This window comes from Chrysochloris asiatica, unplaced genomic scaffold (genome assembly GCF_000296735.1).
Source record: "Chrysochloris asiatica unplaced genomic scaffold, ChrAsi1.0 scaffold00061, whole genome shotgun sequence".
NCBI classification, from domain to species: Eukaryota; Metazoa; Chordata; class Mammalia; order Afrosoricida; family Chrysochloridae; genus Chrysochloris; species Chrysochloris asiatica.
In genome coordinates this window covers 4,781,927-4,799,996 of record NW_006408579.1, presented here as the reverse complement: position 1 = coordinate 4,799,996, position 18,070 = coordinate 4,781,927, and positions in this window count along the sequence as shown.

The window sequence follows — 18,070 nt, the reverse complement described above, 5'->3', positions numbered from 1 at the left end:
GGTATTTTCAATAACCTCATATGCATGTGAAAGCTGGACAGTGAATAAGGAAGACCATAGAAGAATTGATGCATTTGAGTTATGATGTTGGAGGAGAATATTGAAAGTGCCATGGGCTGCTAAAAGAACCAATCCATTTTGGAAGAAGTGCAGCCAGAGTGCTCCTTGGAGGCCAAGATGACCAAACTTCATCTCTCATATTTCGGATATATTGTCAGGAGTGACCAGTCACTGGAGAAGGATATCATGTTTTGTAAGGCGGAGGGTCAGAGAAAAAGAGGAAGACCCCCAACAAGATGGACTGGCCTACTGGCAGCATCAAAGGACTCACGTATGGCAACAGTAGTGAGATTGGCTCAGGATCGGGCAGTGTTTCGTTCTGCTGTGCATAGGGTCACTGTGGGTCGGTACCGACTCGATGGAACCTAACAACAACAACACCATGACCATTACACTGGGAGCAGGCCACACCCACAAGGAAACATCCCTTTAATTGATTGACTTCTCATAACCACTCATCATAGAGTTAACTATGCCTGTATTCAGTTTCATTGCTATGGGAATAAGCACATTGTAACTGCTAAACCTCTAGAAATACTGGCCTAGTTAAGTTGATACACAATCCTAACTACTACAATGTGATTTCCAGCATCATTTCTATCACCAAGGCCATATTTTCCAACTACTGATAAATTGTTAACACGTTTGGTAACATGTTTGATCAATTTCAGACTGAAGAAGTTAGTAAAATTCTTCAATTGGATCATCACTGGCTTTCGTTATTGGTTCATAAATTTAAATAATAGTGGTATTATCTGGTCTTTCTTGTTGATATATTGATATTATCCTACCACAGACAGCATTATAATTCAAGATAGTTAATAGAATGTTCCTTTTGTTGATGAGTGTGACACCATTCTCTTTCTATTTTTCATTTCCTGCATAGAAAGGTATATGATTGCCAGATTCAAAATGGCCAGTTCCAGTCCATTTCAGTTAATTAATATCTAGGATATCAATGCTTATGCATTTTATTTCATTTTGACAACTTCCAAATTCCTTGATTCATACTTTGTATATTCCATGTTCCAGTTATTAGTGGATGCTTACAGCTGTTTCTCCTAACATTGAGTTGTGCCTCACTAGCAAATGAAGGTCCTGAAAGCTTCACTCCAATCACATCATAACAGTCAACTCTACTTTGAGGAGGCAACTCTTCCCCAGTCGTTTTTAAATTCCTTCTAACTTGATGGGCTCATCATCCAGAACTATGTCTGACAATATTCTCGTTCTATTCATAATGTTTCTATATTCCGTATTCTGGTGCTATCTAGCAGTGTTTCACTGCTATTCATAAGGTTTTCAGTGGCAAACCATTCATAAGTGCTCTGCTGCTATTCATAAGGTTTTCAGTGGATAAATATTCAAAAGTAGTTCTTTTTTCCCAGTATGTGTTTGTTTGGAAGATCAACTGAAACCTGTCCACCATGGGTGGCCCTCCTAGTATTTAAGATACCAGTGGTATAACTTCCAGCATCACAGCCACATGTAAGACACCACAGTATGACAAACTGACAGATGCATACCCCCCTGATATTGCACAGTGCATAAACTTTATAGTTTATATGAAGTCCTGTTGTGGCTCAGTCTCTATTTATTTGAAGATTCCCTTTATACGAGAGTAAATCAAAAGTTATCCACAATATAGATGTAGAATTTGTTTTAATCAACTTTTTAGAAAAGACAAACACATCATTTTTTGGCACAAACTCAGTGTTTTTCAATACATTCTGTCCATTTGTCAACAAGCTTTCATATTCCCTTATTAACAAATATTTTAGGATGAGCTGCAAACCACAAATGTACCACTGTCTTCACTTCTTCATCAGAGGTGAATCTTCATCCTTGAAGGGCTGCTTTTAAGGGACCAAATAGGACTTTTAAGGGAGCAAAATCAGGACTGTAGGGATGATGCTTTTATACCTCATAATGAAATTTTTGCAGAGTGTGGACAGAAGTGTGCAAATGTGCATTGTCATGAAAAATCATAATGCCCTTATATAACAGTCTTCTGCATTTAATCTGAAGTTTAGGCTTCAGCTCTTTAGTGAGCATCTCACTGTACATAGCACTGATGATTGTTGAACCATTTTGTGGACAGTGGTTCAATACTGGCCATTGAGAATTCCAGAAAACTTTAAGTGACAATTTTCCATCTGATGATTGACTTTTGAACTTCTTCTTGGTAGGAGATTGAGGATATTTCCATTTTTCATACTCTGCCATTCACTCTTAGGCTCATAGTGATGAATCCATGTCTCCTCACCAGTAACCATTTTTTTAAAGAAACTTTTACCTTCCTTCAAGTATAGATCCATTATTTTATTTTATTTGCAGATGTCCAAACTCTTCTGTTTATGCTTGTGCATAAGTTATTTCAGTATCCATCTTGCACAAACTTTTAAAAGCCCAAGTTTGTTATGGATTATTTCATAGGAAGAATCATAGTTGATTTGCAAATTATTTATCACATAATCCACTGTCACTCATCAATTCAACAGAATCATTTCATGCACACGCTCAGTGTTGTCATCAGCCACGAATGTGGATGGGCATAATATAACCGGAGTGTGGATAGCTTTTGACTCACCCTCGCATATTATGAAAATGCACATTTTATATGATATGTGTTACAAATGCCATCCTAAGTGGCCAATGATCTTTTGACTTAGTTTATTTCTTTTACAGTTATTGTTGCATTTACTTCTCAAAATTTATTAAATATACTTTGCCATTTTTTTATTTCTGTTGATACAAAATTTTTTGCCATATATTGGACTGTCTTCCCCATACCAACAGCAAAAAAATAATTTTAGTTATCATCTATAATATTCATGATTTTATTTTCTACATTCTAATATTTGTTTCAGCTAGACAATCTGTAGAAATAGGAAGTAAGGAATATTTTTTTCATACAAGGCCACCCAGTTATTTCAATATTATTTATTGAATAATTCATGTTTTCTCCACTGAAATTCTTCACTAACATATACTGTATTTCCATGATCTAAGGGACTTCTCAAATTCCCTTTCATTTCTATTTATCATTCTACTCATGCGTTAGTAACATGCTGGAAAAATAATAGTAATTTCAAAATTACTTCTCATGATGGTTGCCAGAGTATATTTTTTGGTATATTTGCTTTTTAATTTGTCCATAGGAACATTAGAATCATATTAAGTGTTAAAATAATTCCTGTTGATATATGGAAGGGGAAATTGTATATTATTTAAAGATTAATATAGGGAAAATTACAACTTTAAGAGACTGACTGGCCCTATGCAAAAATAGGGTAAGCCTTTCCATAAATTTCACAGGCCATTTATATCTTTCAATAGAGTTTATGATTTTATTATTTTTTCTTGAATATTATTATACTTAATCCTGGGATTTTAGTGAATATTTTGCTGCTAGTAAAATACTGTGGCACTGTAGGATAATCACTGGGCTGCTGACCGCAAGATCAGAGATTCAAACTCACCAACCACTCCTTGGAAAACCTATACAGGGTCTCTATGAGTCAGAACTGACTCAACAGCCATTAACAACAATACAATCTTGAAATGGAATTTTTTCTTCAACAATTTTTTTTCTTAGTAGTTTTGTTTATCTACAGGTATGTTAACTATTCAGTGCTACCTTAACATAAATACAGCAAGTGTATGGCATTAAGAAACAAAATGTATTCTCTCACAGTTTAGGAGGCTAAACATCTGAACTGGTTTCTAGGGGAAGGCTTCTCTCTTTGTTGACTCTGGGAAAAAGTCCTTGTCTCCTTTCAGCACCTGTAAGCCTAGAATTTCTTGGAGATCTCTATGGATGTTGGCATCAATTTTCCCCTGGATCTATGAGCTTTACAGTCTAGGGTCCCCAGCTCAAAGCTTGTCCACTCTGGCTCTTCACTGTTGATGGTAGTAGGTTTCTTCTACTCTGCTCACTTCTCTCTCCTTTTATATCTCAGAAGAAATTAACATTAGATACAATCTAATCCTGTAGATTGTACCTTACCTCACTGATGTCGTAGAGGTGAATATTGACAACACAGAATAATTACATCATGTCAGATCTAATCACATCAGATCTTATCATGGGTGAGGTGATTACATTATATTAGATGGTATCATAAGGAAGTCATAAATTTTAACTGCCGAACCTTTGAGAATCAAGGTCACACAAGTTGGAACAGAACCTAAACTATGACAGAAAGCAACATATTTTGGTATATTAATTTATATTATGCAATTCTGATATGGTGATGATAAGCACTAAATCGTAAGGTCAGCAGATCAATCTATTCTCCACTTACATGGATGTTGTTAATTGGTCCAGTGGTGAGGATTATTATTTATTTTACATTGAGCTGTAACTCATACTGAAGGTTGTGGTATTTAATCTTCATCAGTAACTATTTTAAGTTCTTTTCACTTTTAGTCAACAAGGTTGTAGCATCAGCATATTGCAGATTATTAATGAGTCTTCCTCCAATCCTGATGCCACAATTTTTTTCATATAATCCAACTTCTTGGATTATTTGTTCATCATACAGATTGAATAAATATGATGAAAGAAATCAACCCTGGCACACACCTTTTATGATTTTGAACCATTCAGTGTTCCCTTGTTCTGTTCGAGCAACTGCCTCTTGGTCTATGTATAGGTTCCTCATGAGCATGATTAAGTGTCCAGAATATTCATTCTTTGCAGTGTTGTCCATAACTTATCATGATCCACACAATCAATAGCCTTTGCATAGTCAATAAAGCACAGGTAAACATCTTTCTGATATTTTCTGCTTTCAACCAAGATCCGTCTGACTTCAGCAATGATATCCCTCATTCCACATCCTCTTCTGAAACCAGCTTGAACTTCTGGAAGTTCTCTGTCAGTGTATGGTTACAGCCTTTTTTTGTATTATTTTTAGTAAAACTGTACTTGCATTGGATATCAATGATATTGTCTGATGATTTCTGCATCCCATTGGGTCACTTCTCTTTGGAATGGGCACAAATATGGATCACTTTCGGTGAATTATCCAGGTAGTCGTCTTCCAAATTTCTTGGCATAGATGAGTGAGTGTTCCAGTGCTGCATCAGTTTGTTGAAAGTTTCAATTTGGATTCCACTTGTTCTTTGTCAGTGCCTTCAATGTACCTTAGATTTCTTCCTTCAGTATCAGTGGCTCTTGATCATATGCACTTCTTGTTTGAACATCGACCACTTATTTTTGGTACAGTGATTCTATGTATTCCTTTCATCTACTTTTGATGCTTTCTACAGCATTTAATATTTTGTCCATGCTGTTGCTGTGTTGTTGTTAGGTGCCATCAAGTCGGTTCTGACCCACAGCAAGCCTGTATAGGGTTTCCGAGGAGCAGCTCATTAACACACAGCACCACACAAGAATTCGATTTTGCCCATCAATAACATGCAGGAAGAAAGCAAAGGTTATTAAGAGAACAAGAAAGAAGGAAAATATTATAACGGATGTCAGAAGGGATTCTGAAATTTGCTCTCCAGTGTAGAGGTGTTATAGCAAAAGGAAGAAGTGAGGAGGTGCAAGAGCTGAACAAAAAATTTCAAAGGTCAATTCAAGAAGACAAAGTCAAATATTATAATGAAATGTGCAAAGACCTGGAGCTAGAAAACCAAAAGGGAAGAATACAGCAAGCATTTCTCAAGCTGAGGGAACTGAAGAAAACAATCAAGCCTCAAACTGAAATACTGAAGAATTGTATGGGCAAAATTGACATAGCATGTTGAATGTCAACAAGGATACCCATTATAGAAATTTAAAAAAACATTTCTTTAAAAAAAAAAAAATCCTAATGCCTTTTTTCCCATTGTTTGCCTTCATTCCCATTCTCTACCTGAAGAATTCACCCAACCAAAATTCAGGTACTGTCCACCTCAGTGAAATTTCTATGAAAGTCAAAGGAAAGTTATTATATCTGACTCCTTCCACAAATAAAAGAAACACAATGCCTAGCTGGTTTTATTTGGATGTAGGAGTTAACCTATCCCTCATTTGGGGGTGTTACTCTGCCATATTCATCAAGTGATTCAAAATGTTGCTAGAAGGGGAACAAGAGAAGGGACCCAGAACAGGAGAAGGTTTTGCAACAGGTTCAGAATATTGTAAAAGCAAGTCTGCCACTTGGGTCATACAATATTGGTGATCCAGCCAATGCTGTGTGGGAAGCCATGACAGTGGATAAAGCATTCTATACAACTACAGATGGTAACTTTGGCAACACTGAGTGCAGGGAGGGCAAATCAAATAAGTGTCTATCCCAGTAAGAACAAAACACTGCCCTTTCTATGATGGAATTGGTTTAATAGTCTATATTGTGGATTTCAACAACCAATTTGATAGAACGATATATTCTGTTGAAACAAGTCATCCTCTTTCCCCAGTCACTACAATCTTTGTTCAATGGGCTTATGAACAAAGCGGTCATTATGGCCTGGATGGAGGTTATACTTGGATTTAGCAACACGGACTTCCATTCTCAAAGACCAACTTGATTACAGCCAATACAGAGATCAACACTGATCTCTGAGTCCACAATATGGACTATTAAACCAATTCCATCATAGAAAGGGCAGTGTTTTGTTCTTACTGGGATAGTCCTTTCCTATAACCAAGATTCATGAGCCCAGGAACCAAGGAGTGAAAATGAGAAATGTTACTCATTATCCCTTACTCTTATCCCGAGTGACCTTATCACTATTTTTTTTCTTCTTGTCTATATGACCCTTTGCTCTGTGGGTCTAGTGGTCTTAGTTCACAAGGAAGGAATGCTCATACCTGGAGACATGATAGTGATTCCATTGAACTGAAGTTAAGAATGCCACCTCACCACTTTAAGCTCCTCATGAGAACGTAAGTGTATCATTTTGAGAGAATAACTATTTTTCTTAGTTAAGAGTAAATATAATCAGGCTTTCCCTGAAAACATATTATACACATATCCCAACTGCCCTTATTTCTTAAATATATATTTTTCCTTTTAGGTTGGAATGTCAATAATTGCTTGGCTCTGCCTGGAATCTGGCACTTGTTCTAATAAGCAATGACCATAAGGACAAATAGACACCAGGAGAGTTAATACACCCTCCTTGAGATGTATATTGGGGCATCATGGCTACTTTGTGATTTCATGTGAATGTTAGATAGGACCTTTTGCATGCAGTATATGATTAACCTTATCAAGAAATAGTATAAAAAGTGCTTGTAAGTCAGTGAACACCAAACCAGCCTGTTTGTTGTGAGTACTCATATAGTAGGCTTCTTAATAATAATAAAAGATTTCCTCTTTCTTTGTTTCTCTTTCTTTTTTTTTTTTTTTTTTCTCTTTCTGGTGTGTTGATAAATTGAATTCAATTGCACTTAGGCATTGTACCCAAGCTCTGGAATAACACTCATGCCTTTGGATCAACAGACAAAGAAGGGTGTTACTATATTAGTTGTGTGTATATTCTGTTTACCAAGTGTAAATTGGATTGATATTATGTAATGGAAGTAGTTAAAAATATGCTAGGATACAGATTCCTTAGGACATCTCTTAGTACTAACATACCCTGTGATTAAAGCCAACAGAAAATTTCAGCAATCCAATTTCAATATTTCTACTAATGGTCTAGGTCCTTCGGGAATCACATCAAGCAAAGAACCATGACTAGCTGACCTTAAATGAAATACGGAATGAGTGATGGAAGAAGGTAATTCTAAATACCTGTTACAACCACATGACCAGTTGCAGACATGAGAACTGCAGTCATTATGAGCATTTCTTCCTTGTATGTGAGCATAAAATATTTTTGTTTTATTTATTTATAAAATACAAGATGTAAATGGGGTCAGTGCATTTTTGGCAATACATGTATGTGCAAGAATGACTTTATAATTGTCTTTATTTAGAGATTATGACTGGTTTAAGAAGATGTAGACAGGTGTTAGGACTCCTGCTATGGCACTGTAGGATAAGCACTGGACTGTTAACCACAAGATTAGCAGTTCAAACTGCTAGCTGCTCCTTGGAAACACTATACAGAGTCTTTATGAGTCAGAACTGACTTGACAGCACTTAACTACAACACAACATACAGGTGTCAAGTTTACAAACGGTGGACATTGATGGTTAAGGTTATGTGTAAACTTGGTTGGGTCACCATTCTCAGAGGTTTGGCAGTTATAAGGTAGCCATCCTCTATGATGAGATCTGATATAATGTAATCACTTTTACGATGAGATCTGCTAGGATTAACTGATCAATTGAAAGGGAGTTCCCTTGGGGGTGTGGCCACTGGCAAAACTGGCTTGCTATTTGTTGGCTATAGATCCTACATCTGGCTCATCATCTGACTTTCAGTTCTTTGGACTTGAGCCAACAGCATACCATATTGCTTACTGATCCTATGAGTCAGCAGCAGTCTGCCATCTTACCTGTCTATCTTGGATTTATTCACCTCTTCAGACAGTAGTCTGTCACCTGACCTGTTGATCTTGAATTTACCAGCTCCTACAGCTACATGAGTCAGGAAAAGTCTTCAGGCTGACATCTAGCATAAATCTCAATCTCTCTCTCTCTCAATCCCTCTTCCTCTTCCCCTCTCTCTCAACCCTGTATAGGGTTTTGAATAGCAGATGGTGGATTTGAACTACTGACCTTGTGGTTAGTAGTGATGTTTATCAAACAGTGTCACACCAGGACTCCTTATATATACCCTACAGGTATACATATAATACATATATGTGTGTGTGGTGTCTGTGTTTCTGTAGGATAAGCATTTGACAACAAGATCAGTTTGAACCTCAAGGTCGGTGGTTCAGACTCACCAGCTGCTCCTTGGAAACCCTATATAGGTTCACTATGAGTCAGGACCGATTCAATGGCACTTAAAAAAAGCAACATATATAGAAGCATGGCTCCATACAATAGTCACTTGACTGCAAACTAAAAGGGTGGTAGTTTAAGACCACCACTCACTCCATGGAGGAAAGATGAGATTTCTGCTCCAGCAAAGATTTAAAGCCTTGGAAACTCAATACAAGGTTGCTATGAATCAGAACCAGCTCAATGGCACATGACAACAATAGATAGATAGATAGATGATAGATAGATAGATAGATAGATAGATAGATAGATAGACAGACAGACTGACTACTGGGGTGGCATTGTAATATCGGACTGGAATAAGAAATACAAGGTTGACAATTCAAAACTACCAGATGCTCCTCAGAAACTCAGGTTGTTGTTGTTGTTAAATGCCATCCAGTTGGTTCCTACTCATAGCAACTCTGTATAGGGATTCTGAGGAGTGACTGGTGAGCTTGAACTCTGACCTTGCTGTTTAAAACAACTTTGCAGTTCAGCAAATCAACCAACAGAGCCACACCAGATCTCCCAGAAACCTTATGTAATATGCCTATTAGTCATAACTAACTTGATGGCACTTTAAAAACAACTATATGTGTATCTGATATGTTGTATAGCAAAAGAAGTTCAGGCATACAAGGTGTGGATTATATATACAGTTGCTGTGGGCGAGTGGTGTTTTGGGATGTGGAAATAATTTATACCCCATTTGGCTCAGTATTTAAGAACACTCTACTGAATGGTCAAAAAAAAGGATTTATCCTGGAACTGAGGCAATGAACAACAGCAGGTATTCAAGAAATCAAATGTGTTAGTTGCATGATTATAAGTACTGGGCGCAATACAGAAAACTACTTTTTCCTGCTGAGCATAAGTAGCATTGAGAACTCTTTTGGCTGGGCTCCTTGGCAAGATCAGAAATTGAACTAAAGTCCCCTATGTTTCTGGTCCCAACTGTGGAGTGGAGCATAAAATCAGCACTATTCCATAACGAAACAATTCTTGGTCTATAATGCTCTGCCAAATGGATCAATGGGCTGTTTACCAAGTTACACTGACCAAATGGCATGCATACATGTAACAGCCAAGTAGCCTTTCCTTCAGTACATTGTTACAAGAGTTACAAGCTATACTTGATTCAGTAACATTATTAAGATGACCTTCTAGCATAGGCTAGCATGCCACCAGTCACCTCTCCTTTCTATTAAGAGAGGGGAAGGACTGTTCCAGCACAGATGACTTCAGTCCAGGTATACTACCAAAATGAAGGTAGTGATTGTATTAGCCTATATTGATATCATTCAAAATTGGCTTAAGACAAGGCAGCTGTTGCTATGTGCTGTTGAGTCAATTCTGACTCATAGAAAGCATGTATAGGGTTTCCAAGGAGTGAATGGTGGGTTTGAACTATCAACCTTGTGGCTGATTCTACAGCACCATACCATGACTCCAAGGCAAAGCAGTAAATGGGCCAAATTAATGGCTGCATGGATTATCATCATCCATGAGGCTTGGCCCTTAATCTTTTGTACCGACAGTTGGGTAGGAGCCTGTAAGTTAACTATGTGGATTAACCAATGCTATAAGGATCAGTGGACAACAGTGGGCAAGAACCTGTGGAGGAAAACTCTGTGGCAGGACATCTGTGATTGTTTACAAGCCTCAGCAACTAACCTATTTTTCATGTATCTGCTCATACATTTCTTTCCTTAGTGAGGAAACAGGAAGAAGATATTATAGCACAAGTTAGAATGATATACAACAAGAAGGGTAAACTTCCCACTTGATTCACCAGAAATGCAGACACCTTAGTGCCCATGTTGATAACAAACTATCCAAAGAGATAGGCATAGCAGTGAAGTTTAGTGATTTGTTGGTCATATTGTGTGCTCAAGCCATTGCCCAAGACACCTACCTGTCTCATAGTCCTAGAAAAGCACAAAGGGTCTTTTAAAAGTTCGTTGAAAAATTTCATTATCTTTTCATTACATTTTTTCTATGATTTTTTTAAGCCACCACATGCATGAGGGAGCAGAGTCAGTAACAGACTAGCAGGTAAATTTTATAGAACACCTGTAGCTGCCCACCCAGTGAGAGGGAAAAAAATACACTCATGTGTGTTGTATGCACTTACAAGCATAAATATCCCCACATAACTGCAAGAGCATACTTTGTTCCTATCAGCACTCAAGGATTATGCGCTCACTATGATGGCCTTGGTTACTGTATGATTGGATAGGTGTGCATTTGGGGCTTACCCTATACTGTGCAAAGCATTCAAAATTTATACCCCAAAATTTTAATTGTCCCTTGTTAAAAGTCTGGCATCAAGACTGGAGGAAGATTCATTAACAATCTGATATACAGATGACCAACCTTGCATGCTGGAGGCAAAAAGAACTTGAAATACTTAGTGCTGAATATCAAAGACCATAGAGTTCAGTATAGATTGCATCTCAATGTAAAGAAAACAAAAAACCTCACAACTGCACCTAATAAATAACATCATGATAAATGGAGAAAAGTCTGAAGTTGTCAAACACTTCATTTTGCTTGAACCCACAATCAATACTAATGGAGGCAGCAGCCAAAAAAATTGCTTTCTGTCAGCTCATTTACATTTGCTAAATCATTCTTATGAAGCTCCTACTGTGGTGGCCTTTTACATAAAGGCACATAACCACTATTAACAAACAAATCTGTGTTTGGAGAAGTACAGCAAGATGCTCCTTAAACGTTAGGATAGCAAGACTTCATCTCTCATACTTCAGACATGTTATCAGGAAGAACCAGTTCCTAGAGAAGGACATCATGCTTGGGAAACTGGAGGGTTATTGAAAAAGAGGAATATTCCCAACAAGATGAACTGTCACAGTGGCAGCAGCAATGGGCTCAAATGTAACAACAATTGTGAGGATGGCTCAGAAACAGACAATGTTTCATTCTGTTATGCATAATAGAACTATGAGTTGGAGCTGACTTGACACAACCTAACAATAACAATCTTCAAGTCAGCTCCGACTCACAGCATCTAACAATTATAAGGAGCTCTGGTAGCGTAGTGGTTATGAATCAGGCTACTAACTTCAGTGTCAGCAGTTCCAAACTACCAGCTGTTCCGTGGGAGAAAGATGAGGCTTTCTGTTGTCACTTGTAGTTGTCCACTTTTTGGGGGGTTCACATATTTGGAGACAAATGGCTCCATATGATAAAACTTGACTGCAAACCACAAGGTCAACAGTTCTAGCTCACCAGCAGCTCTGTGGGAGAAATGAGTTTTTCTGTTCCTGAAAAGATTTAAAGCCTCAGAAATCCTACACAGGGTCGCGATGAGTCAGAACCAATTGGAAGGCACGTACCAACAATAAGTCAAGGCAGTGACAGTGATCAACAAACGGGACCTAATCAACATTCATAGAACATTCCACCATCACCAGCAGAATATACATTCTTTTCAAGTGCTCACAGAATGTATTGATCATATCCTAGGCCATAATGAAATCCTCAACAAATTTAAAATATTAAAATCACACAGAATGTATTCTATACCACAGTGGAATCAAACCTGAAATCAATATATTAAATATGAATAGAAAATCTCCATAACTTTGTAAACTAAACAGTACAATTATTAATAATCAATGGATCAAAGAAGAAGTCTCAAGGAAAATAAAACATATTAGATTTAATTACAATGAGAACATAGCATATCAAAATTTGTGAATCACAGCTGAGAAAGTGCTGAGAGGGAAATGTTTAGAACAAAATGCATAAATTAGAAAAAGGACAGGTCTTTAATAGATACTGTAAGCTCTCACCTCAAGAATTTACAAAAAGAAGATAAAAATAAGCCAAAGCAAAAAGGGAAAATTGTAAAGAAAAGTGCACAAATCAATGAAATTGTAAGCAGAAAAACAATAGAGAAAAATCAATGAAACAAAGTACTGGTTCTTTGGTAAAGTCAATAAAATTGACAAAGTTTTAGAAAGACTTAACAAAGAAAAAATAGAGCATAAATTATCAATATCAAGAATGAAACATATAACATCATTATAGACACCTGCACATATCAAAGAAATAATAAGGAAACAATAAAGACATCTCTGTACACTTAAACATTTGACAATTTATAACAAATGGACCAATTCCTTTAATAACACAAACTACCATCAATTACGCAGTATGATATAGATAATTCAAATAGCTCTGTAACTATTTATAAGAAAATTAAACATTCAATCCCCAAACTTTCTTCAAAAACATCTCCAGGACCAGATAGAGCCTGGAGAATTCTATCAAACATTTAAAGAAGAATTAACATCAATTCTATACAATCATTGCTGGAAAAAAAGAGATAACACTTCTCAGTTCATTTAATTACCATGACAACAAAGCTAATGACTCTGTAAAAATATAAAACTATCAATATCCCTCATGAATATAGATTCAAAAATTCTTTAAGAAATACTAGCAAGGCTGAGTCCATATTTTAAAAATCAATTAATGTAATCTATCATATTAAGATGATAAAGAAAATTGCATGATTGTAACAACTGCTGCAATAAAAGACTGACAAAATCTCAACACTTACTCAAGATTCAGAATGCTCAGAAAAATAGAAACAAAGGAAAACTCCCTCAACTTGATAAGCAGCATCTACAAGAAACTTACAGCTAACAATATAGATAGATGCAGAAAAGCTGAAAGTTTTCCCTCATAAATGCAGAGCAAGGCAAAGACATTTGCTCTCACTATTCTTGTTCACCACTGTGATGAAAGTTCTAGCAAATACAGTAATGTAAAGAATGGAAGTAAATTTCATATAGATCAGAAAGAAGAAATAAAACGGTCCCTACTTGAAAGTGACAAAACTGTCCACATAGTAATCTATGAATTTCAAAATATTCTACAAAAATCTCCTACAACTAATAAGTGAATTCAGTAAAGTTACAAGACACAGACTGAGCATACAAAATTAATTTTATACCTATTTATTAGCAATAAATAAATGTAGACCAAAATTAAAAATATAATGCTATGTATAATAAATCAAAAAATGAAATAGTGATAAATCTAACAAAATATGTATAGGATTTGGTTTTTAGAAACTGCACAAGGCTGATTAAAGAACTCAAGGATCTAAATAAGTGGAGAGAAATAGCTTGATCATGGATTGTAGAATCAATGTGGTCAATTCTCCCCATTGTTTTACAGGTCTAATGTGATTGCAATGAAAATTCCAGGCACCCTTTTGGTGACACAGACTATCTTATTCTAAAATGAATATAGAATAACACAGAGTTATAAAAGTCAAAGTATTTTTAAAAGAATAAAATAGGAAGACTTGAAATTACACATTGAAAAAGTATACCACATACTTGAATAAAAAAATCAAACAAGAATGATTAAAACGAAGATATATAATAGTAAAGCTACCAGACTCTAAAAAAAGAGAGAAATACTGTTTTAACATCCAGCAAAGAAAAAAAAAAAAAAAGTCAAATTATTAACACCAGATATATTTCATTAAACATAACAGATTTTAAAGAAAGGAAAAAGTCTTAGGGTATTCAGAATAAAAATACCAAGTCATCTTTTAAAATAAAATCTTAATTAAACTTTTTACAGTAACATTTCATAACAGAGAACAATGAGTAATGAATTTAAAATACTCAGAGAAAGACTATGGAACCTATTCAAACAATTTATATGCATAAAGAACACAACTTTATATGAATGCAAAAGAAATATGGCGAGCACTGAACATATTGTCCCCTGTATAGTTAACTATACAATGGTTAAAAGAGAAAGAATATAATATTTAATGGCTCTGTGCTATGATAATGTAGATAAAATAAAACTATCCAAAACTGGGAGATAAAAGGGAGAAAATATGAAAGTAGAATATTCTTGTTGATTGCCTTATAGCTTTTATCTAAGATAAAAGGATATTACTTTAGAACAGATGATAGTATAGAAAAAGAAGATGGGAAGAAGAGGTTACTACTTCTAATATCACTAATAGTAGGAACTAATAGGGCTTTTTAAATATAAAATTAAAAAGAACTAAGCATATAATGTAGTTTTTAGTATAAAGTAAACTTAGCACCAAACATGCAAACCTTTCTGAACATCATAAAAAAGGAAGACAAAAAAAAACAAAACAAAACAAAAAAAAACATTCATGGAAGAATTAAAAATAAAATAATGAAATAATAAGTTATAACTTTAAAATGATTATATAGAGACACTCATGGAATAAGGTGAAAAAAACAGGGAAGAAATTTTATTTCTTTTTTCCATTCTGATATGAGTCAAGGTATATTTTTCCATAACAATATTAAATTGAAAAATCAAGTATTTCAATTTTTTTACATGATATAAATGAAACTAAACATGTATCCAGATAGAGAAACTAGCTCAGGTGACATTGAAACACACTTAATTTAATTACATATTCCTTTTGGAACATAATGTAGAAGTAAAAAGCTCAAAGAAAAATCTTAAACATTTTACTAATCAATATTTGTGGTAAAGACATGTTAAATTGGGTGAAGAGAAAAGCAATATACAATAAAAAGGAGGTTGGCAAAAATGATAGAGACAGGGAAGACCATGGGGAAAGGTGCAAGAAGTAATACAGGCAGCAGAGGTAAATATGGTTATATACACAAACTGCAGTTGCAGTGATCTACAGGTATCTTGCATGGATAGACACTCAGGCTAAAGAAATGTATGAGGGAGAGAGGAGAATTATCCTCAAATATACATACGTTTTACAGTGGATATTTGTACATTGATCTGGGGTTTTAGGATCATTCTCCGGAGACATCATGATCAAATGGCCTGACAGAGTCCACAAAGACAATGTTCTATGCTACTTTGGTGAGATCTTAAAATCTCATGAGAAGTCATATAAGGCACAACTATTCCATAGGAAATCAGAGTAAAGGAAATAAAAAAATGCTTAGAAACAATTAGTCCAATGAATTGACTAAGGGACCATGTGGATATCAGTCCCCACAACCTGAAACCAAAGGAACTAGATGATATCCAGTTACCAATACCAACTTCTCTGAAAGGGATCACATTAAAAGGGCCTAGATAGAGTGGGAAAACATGAGGAACAAAACTCAAAATTATAAATAAATTCAGGCTTACTGGTCAGATAGAGACTGATGGAACCCTGAGACTGTGATTCTTGATCACGCTTCAGGTCTGGAACTGAAGTTATACTTATGGCTCAATTTTCAACCGAGCAACAGATAGGTATATAGAGGGGACAGCAACACTAGTGAGATATGTACACTAAAGAATTGTCAACCATTTTATATTAAATCGAAACAATTAAATGGGTAAGAAAGAAACACAAGAAGGAAAAGGGATTAGCGGTTTTACATTGAAAGGATCGCGACATTGACGTGAAACAAAGTGTATGATTTCATGAACATAAAACTTATGATCTTCTCTGTAAGCCTTCATTCAATTTGTAATAAAGAGTTTTTAAAAATTGACTACAAAAACCATAAAAATATTGGTATAGAAATACTATTAGGGAGTACGCGATCGTTGATCAGTATGAAGAACTTAGCTGATCTCGTGGAGTTAGTGATCTAAAAAGATACTACTGAAAATATGAAAAAAAAAAAAAACCAGGAATGCCCATCAGCAGATGAATGGATAATCCAAAGATTGCTTATATTATTATTATTAAGTGCAATCAAGTTGGTTCTGACTTATAGCAACCATGTATACGGTTCTGAGGTGGGTTTGAACTGCCTACCTTACAGTTAGCAGTTCATTGTTTATTCTACAATGCCATGCCAAAATCCTTTGGTATACATACACAGTGGTATATTTCTCAGCCGTAAAGAGAAATGGAGTCCTGATTCTGCAACTGCCTGAATGAACCTTGAAAAATCATGCTGAGTAAAACAGATGAGTTTAAAAAGCTCAAATAATGAATGATCTCACCTATATGAATTAATATATAGAAATGAGAGGGGAGGAGAGAAGTAATTGGAGAGTTTTTCTTTACAGTCATTGAGTTCATGTGAATGTTGTTGTTGTTGTTAAGTGCCGTCGAGTCGGTTCCGACCCATAGCAACCCTGTACAGGGTTTCCAAGGATGTAAATCTTTATGGGAGTAGAAAGCCTGGTCTTTCTCCCGCGGAGCAACTGGTAGTTTCGAACCACTGACCTTAAGGTTCGCAGCCCGATTCGTAACCACTACGCTACCAGAGTGATTTGAAAAAGGTTATCAAGATTGGTTGTACAACTTGAAGAATAGAATCAATGTCATTGAATTGTACATTCAGAAATTGTTGAGTTTCTATGTTTTGTTTCCTTTTTTTTAACCACAGTACAAAAAGAAAAAAAAAAGTCACTTCTGGATATGTAAGTATTCTGGGTAGTTATAAAAGAAATAAAGAAGAAAATTTTAGTTCATCAACATTTATGGAGATTTTTAGTTTTTTTTTTTTTTTTAATGTGGTGGTGTTATTAGGTGCCATCGAATCAGTACCGACTCATAGCAGCCCTATGTAGAATGAAACACTGCCTGATTCTGGGCCAACCTCACAATAGTTGTCACACTTGAGCCCATTGATGCGGCAATTTTTCTAATCCATCTCGCTGGGGGTCTTCCTCTTTTTCTCTGACCCTCCACCTTACCAAACATGATATCTTTCTACAGCTACTGGTCTCTCCTGACAATATATGTCTGAAGTATGACAGACAAAGTTTGGACATCCTGGTCTCCAAGGAGTACTCTGGCTGCACTTCTTCCAACACAGATCTGTTGGTTCTTCTGTCAACCCATGGCACTTTCAATATTCTCCTCCAACACCATAACTCAAAAGCATCAATTCTTCTATGATCTTCCTTATTTACTGTTCAGGTTTCGCATGCATATGAGGTTATTGAAAATACCATGGCTTGGGCACCTTAGTCCTTAAGCTGACATCTTTGTTCTTCAACACTTTTAAAAGGTCTTGTGCAGCAGATTTGCCTAATGCAATAAGTCGTTTGATTCCTTGACTGCTGCTTTCATGAGTGTTGATAGTTAATCCAAGAAGAATGAAGTCCTTGACAACTTCAATCTTTTCTCTTGTTGATAAGAATGTTATTGG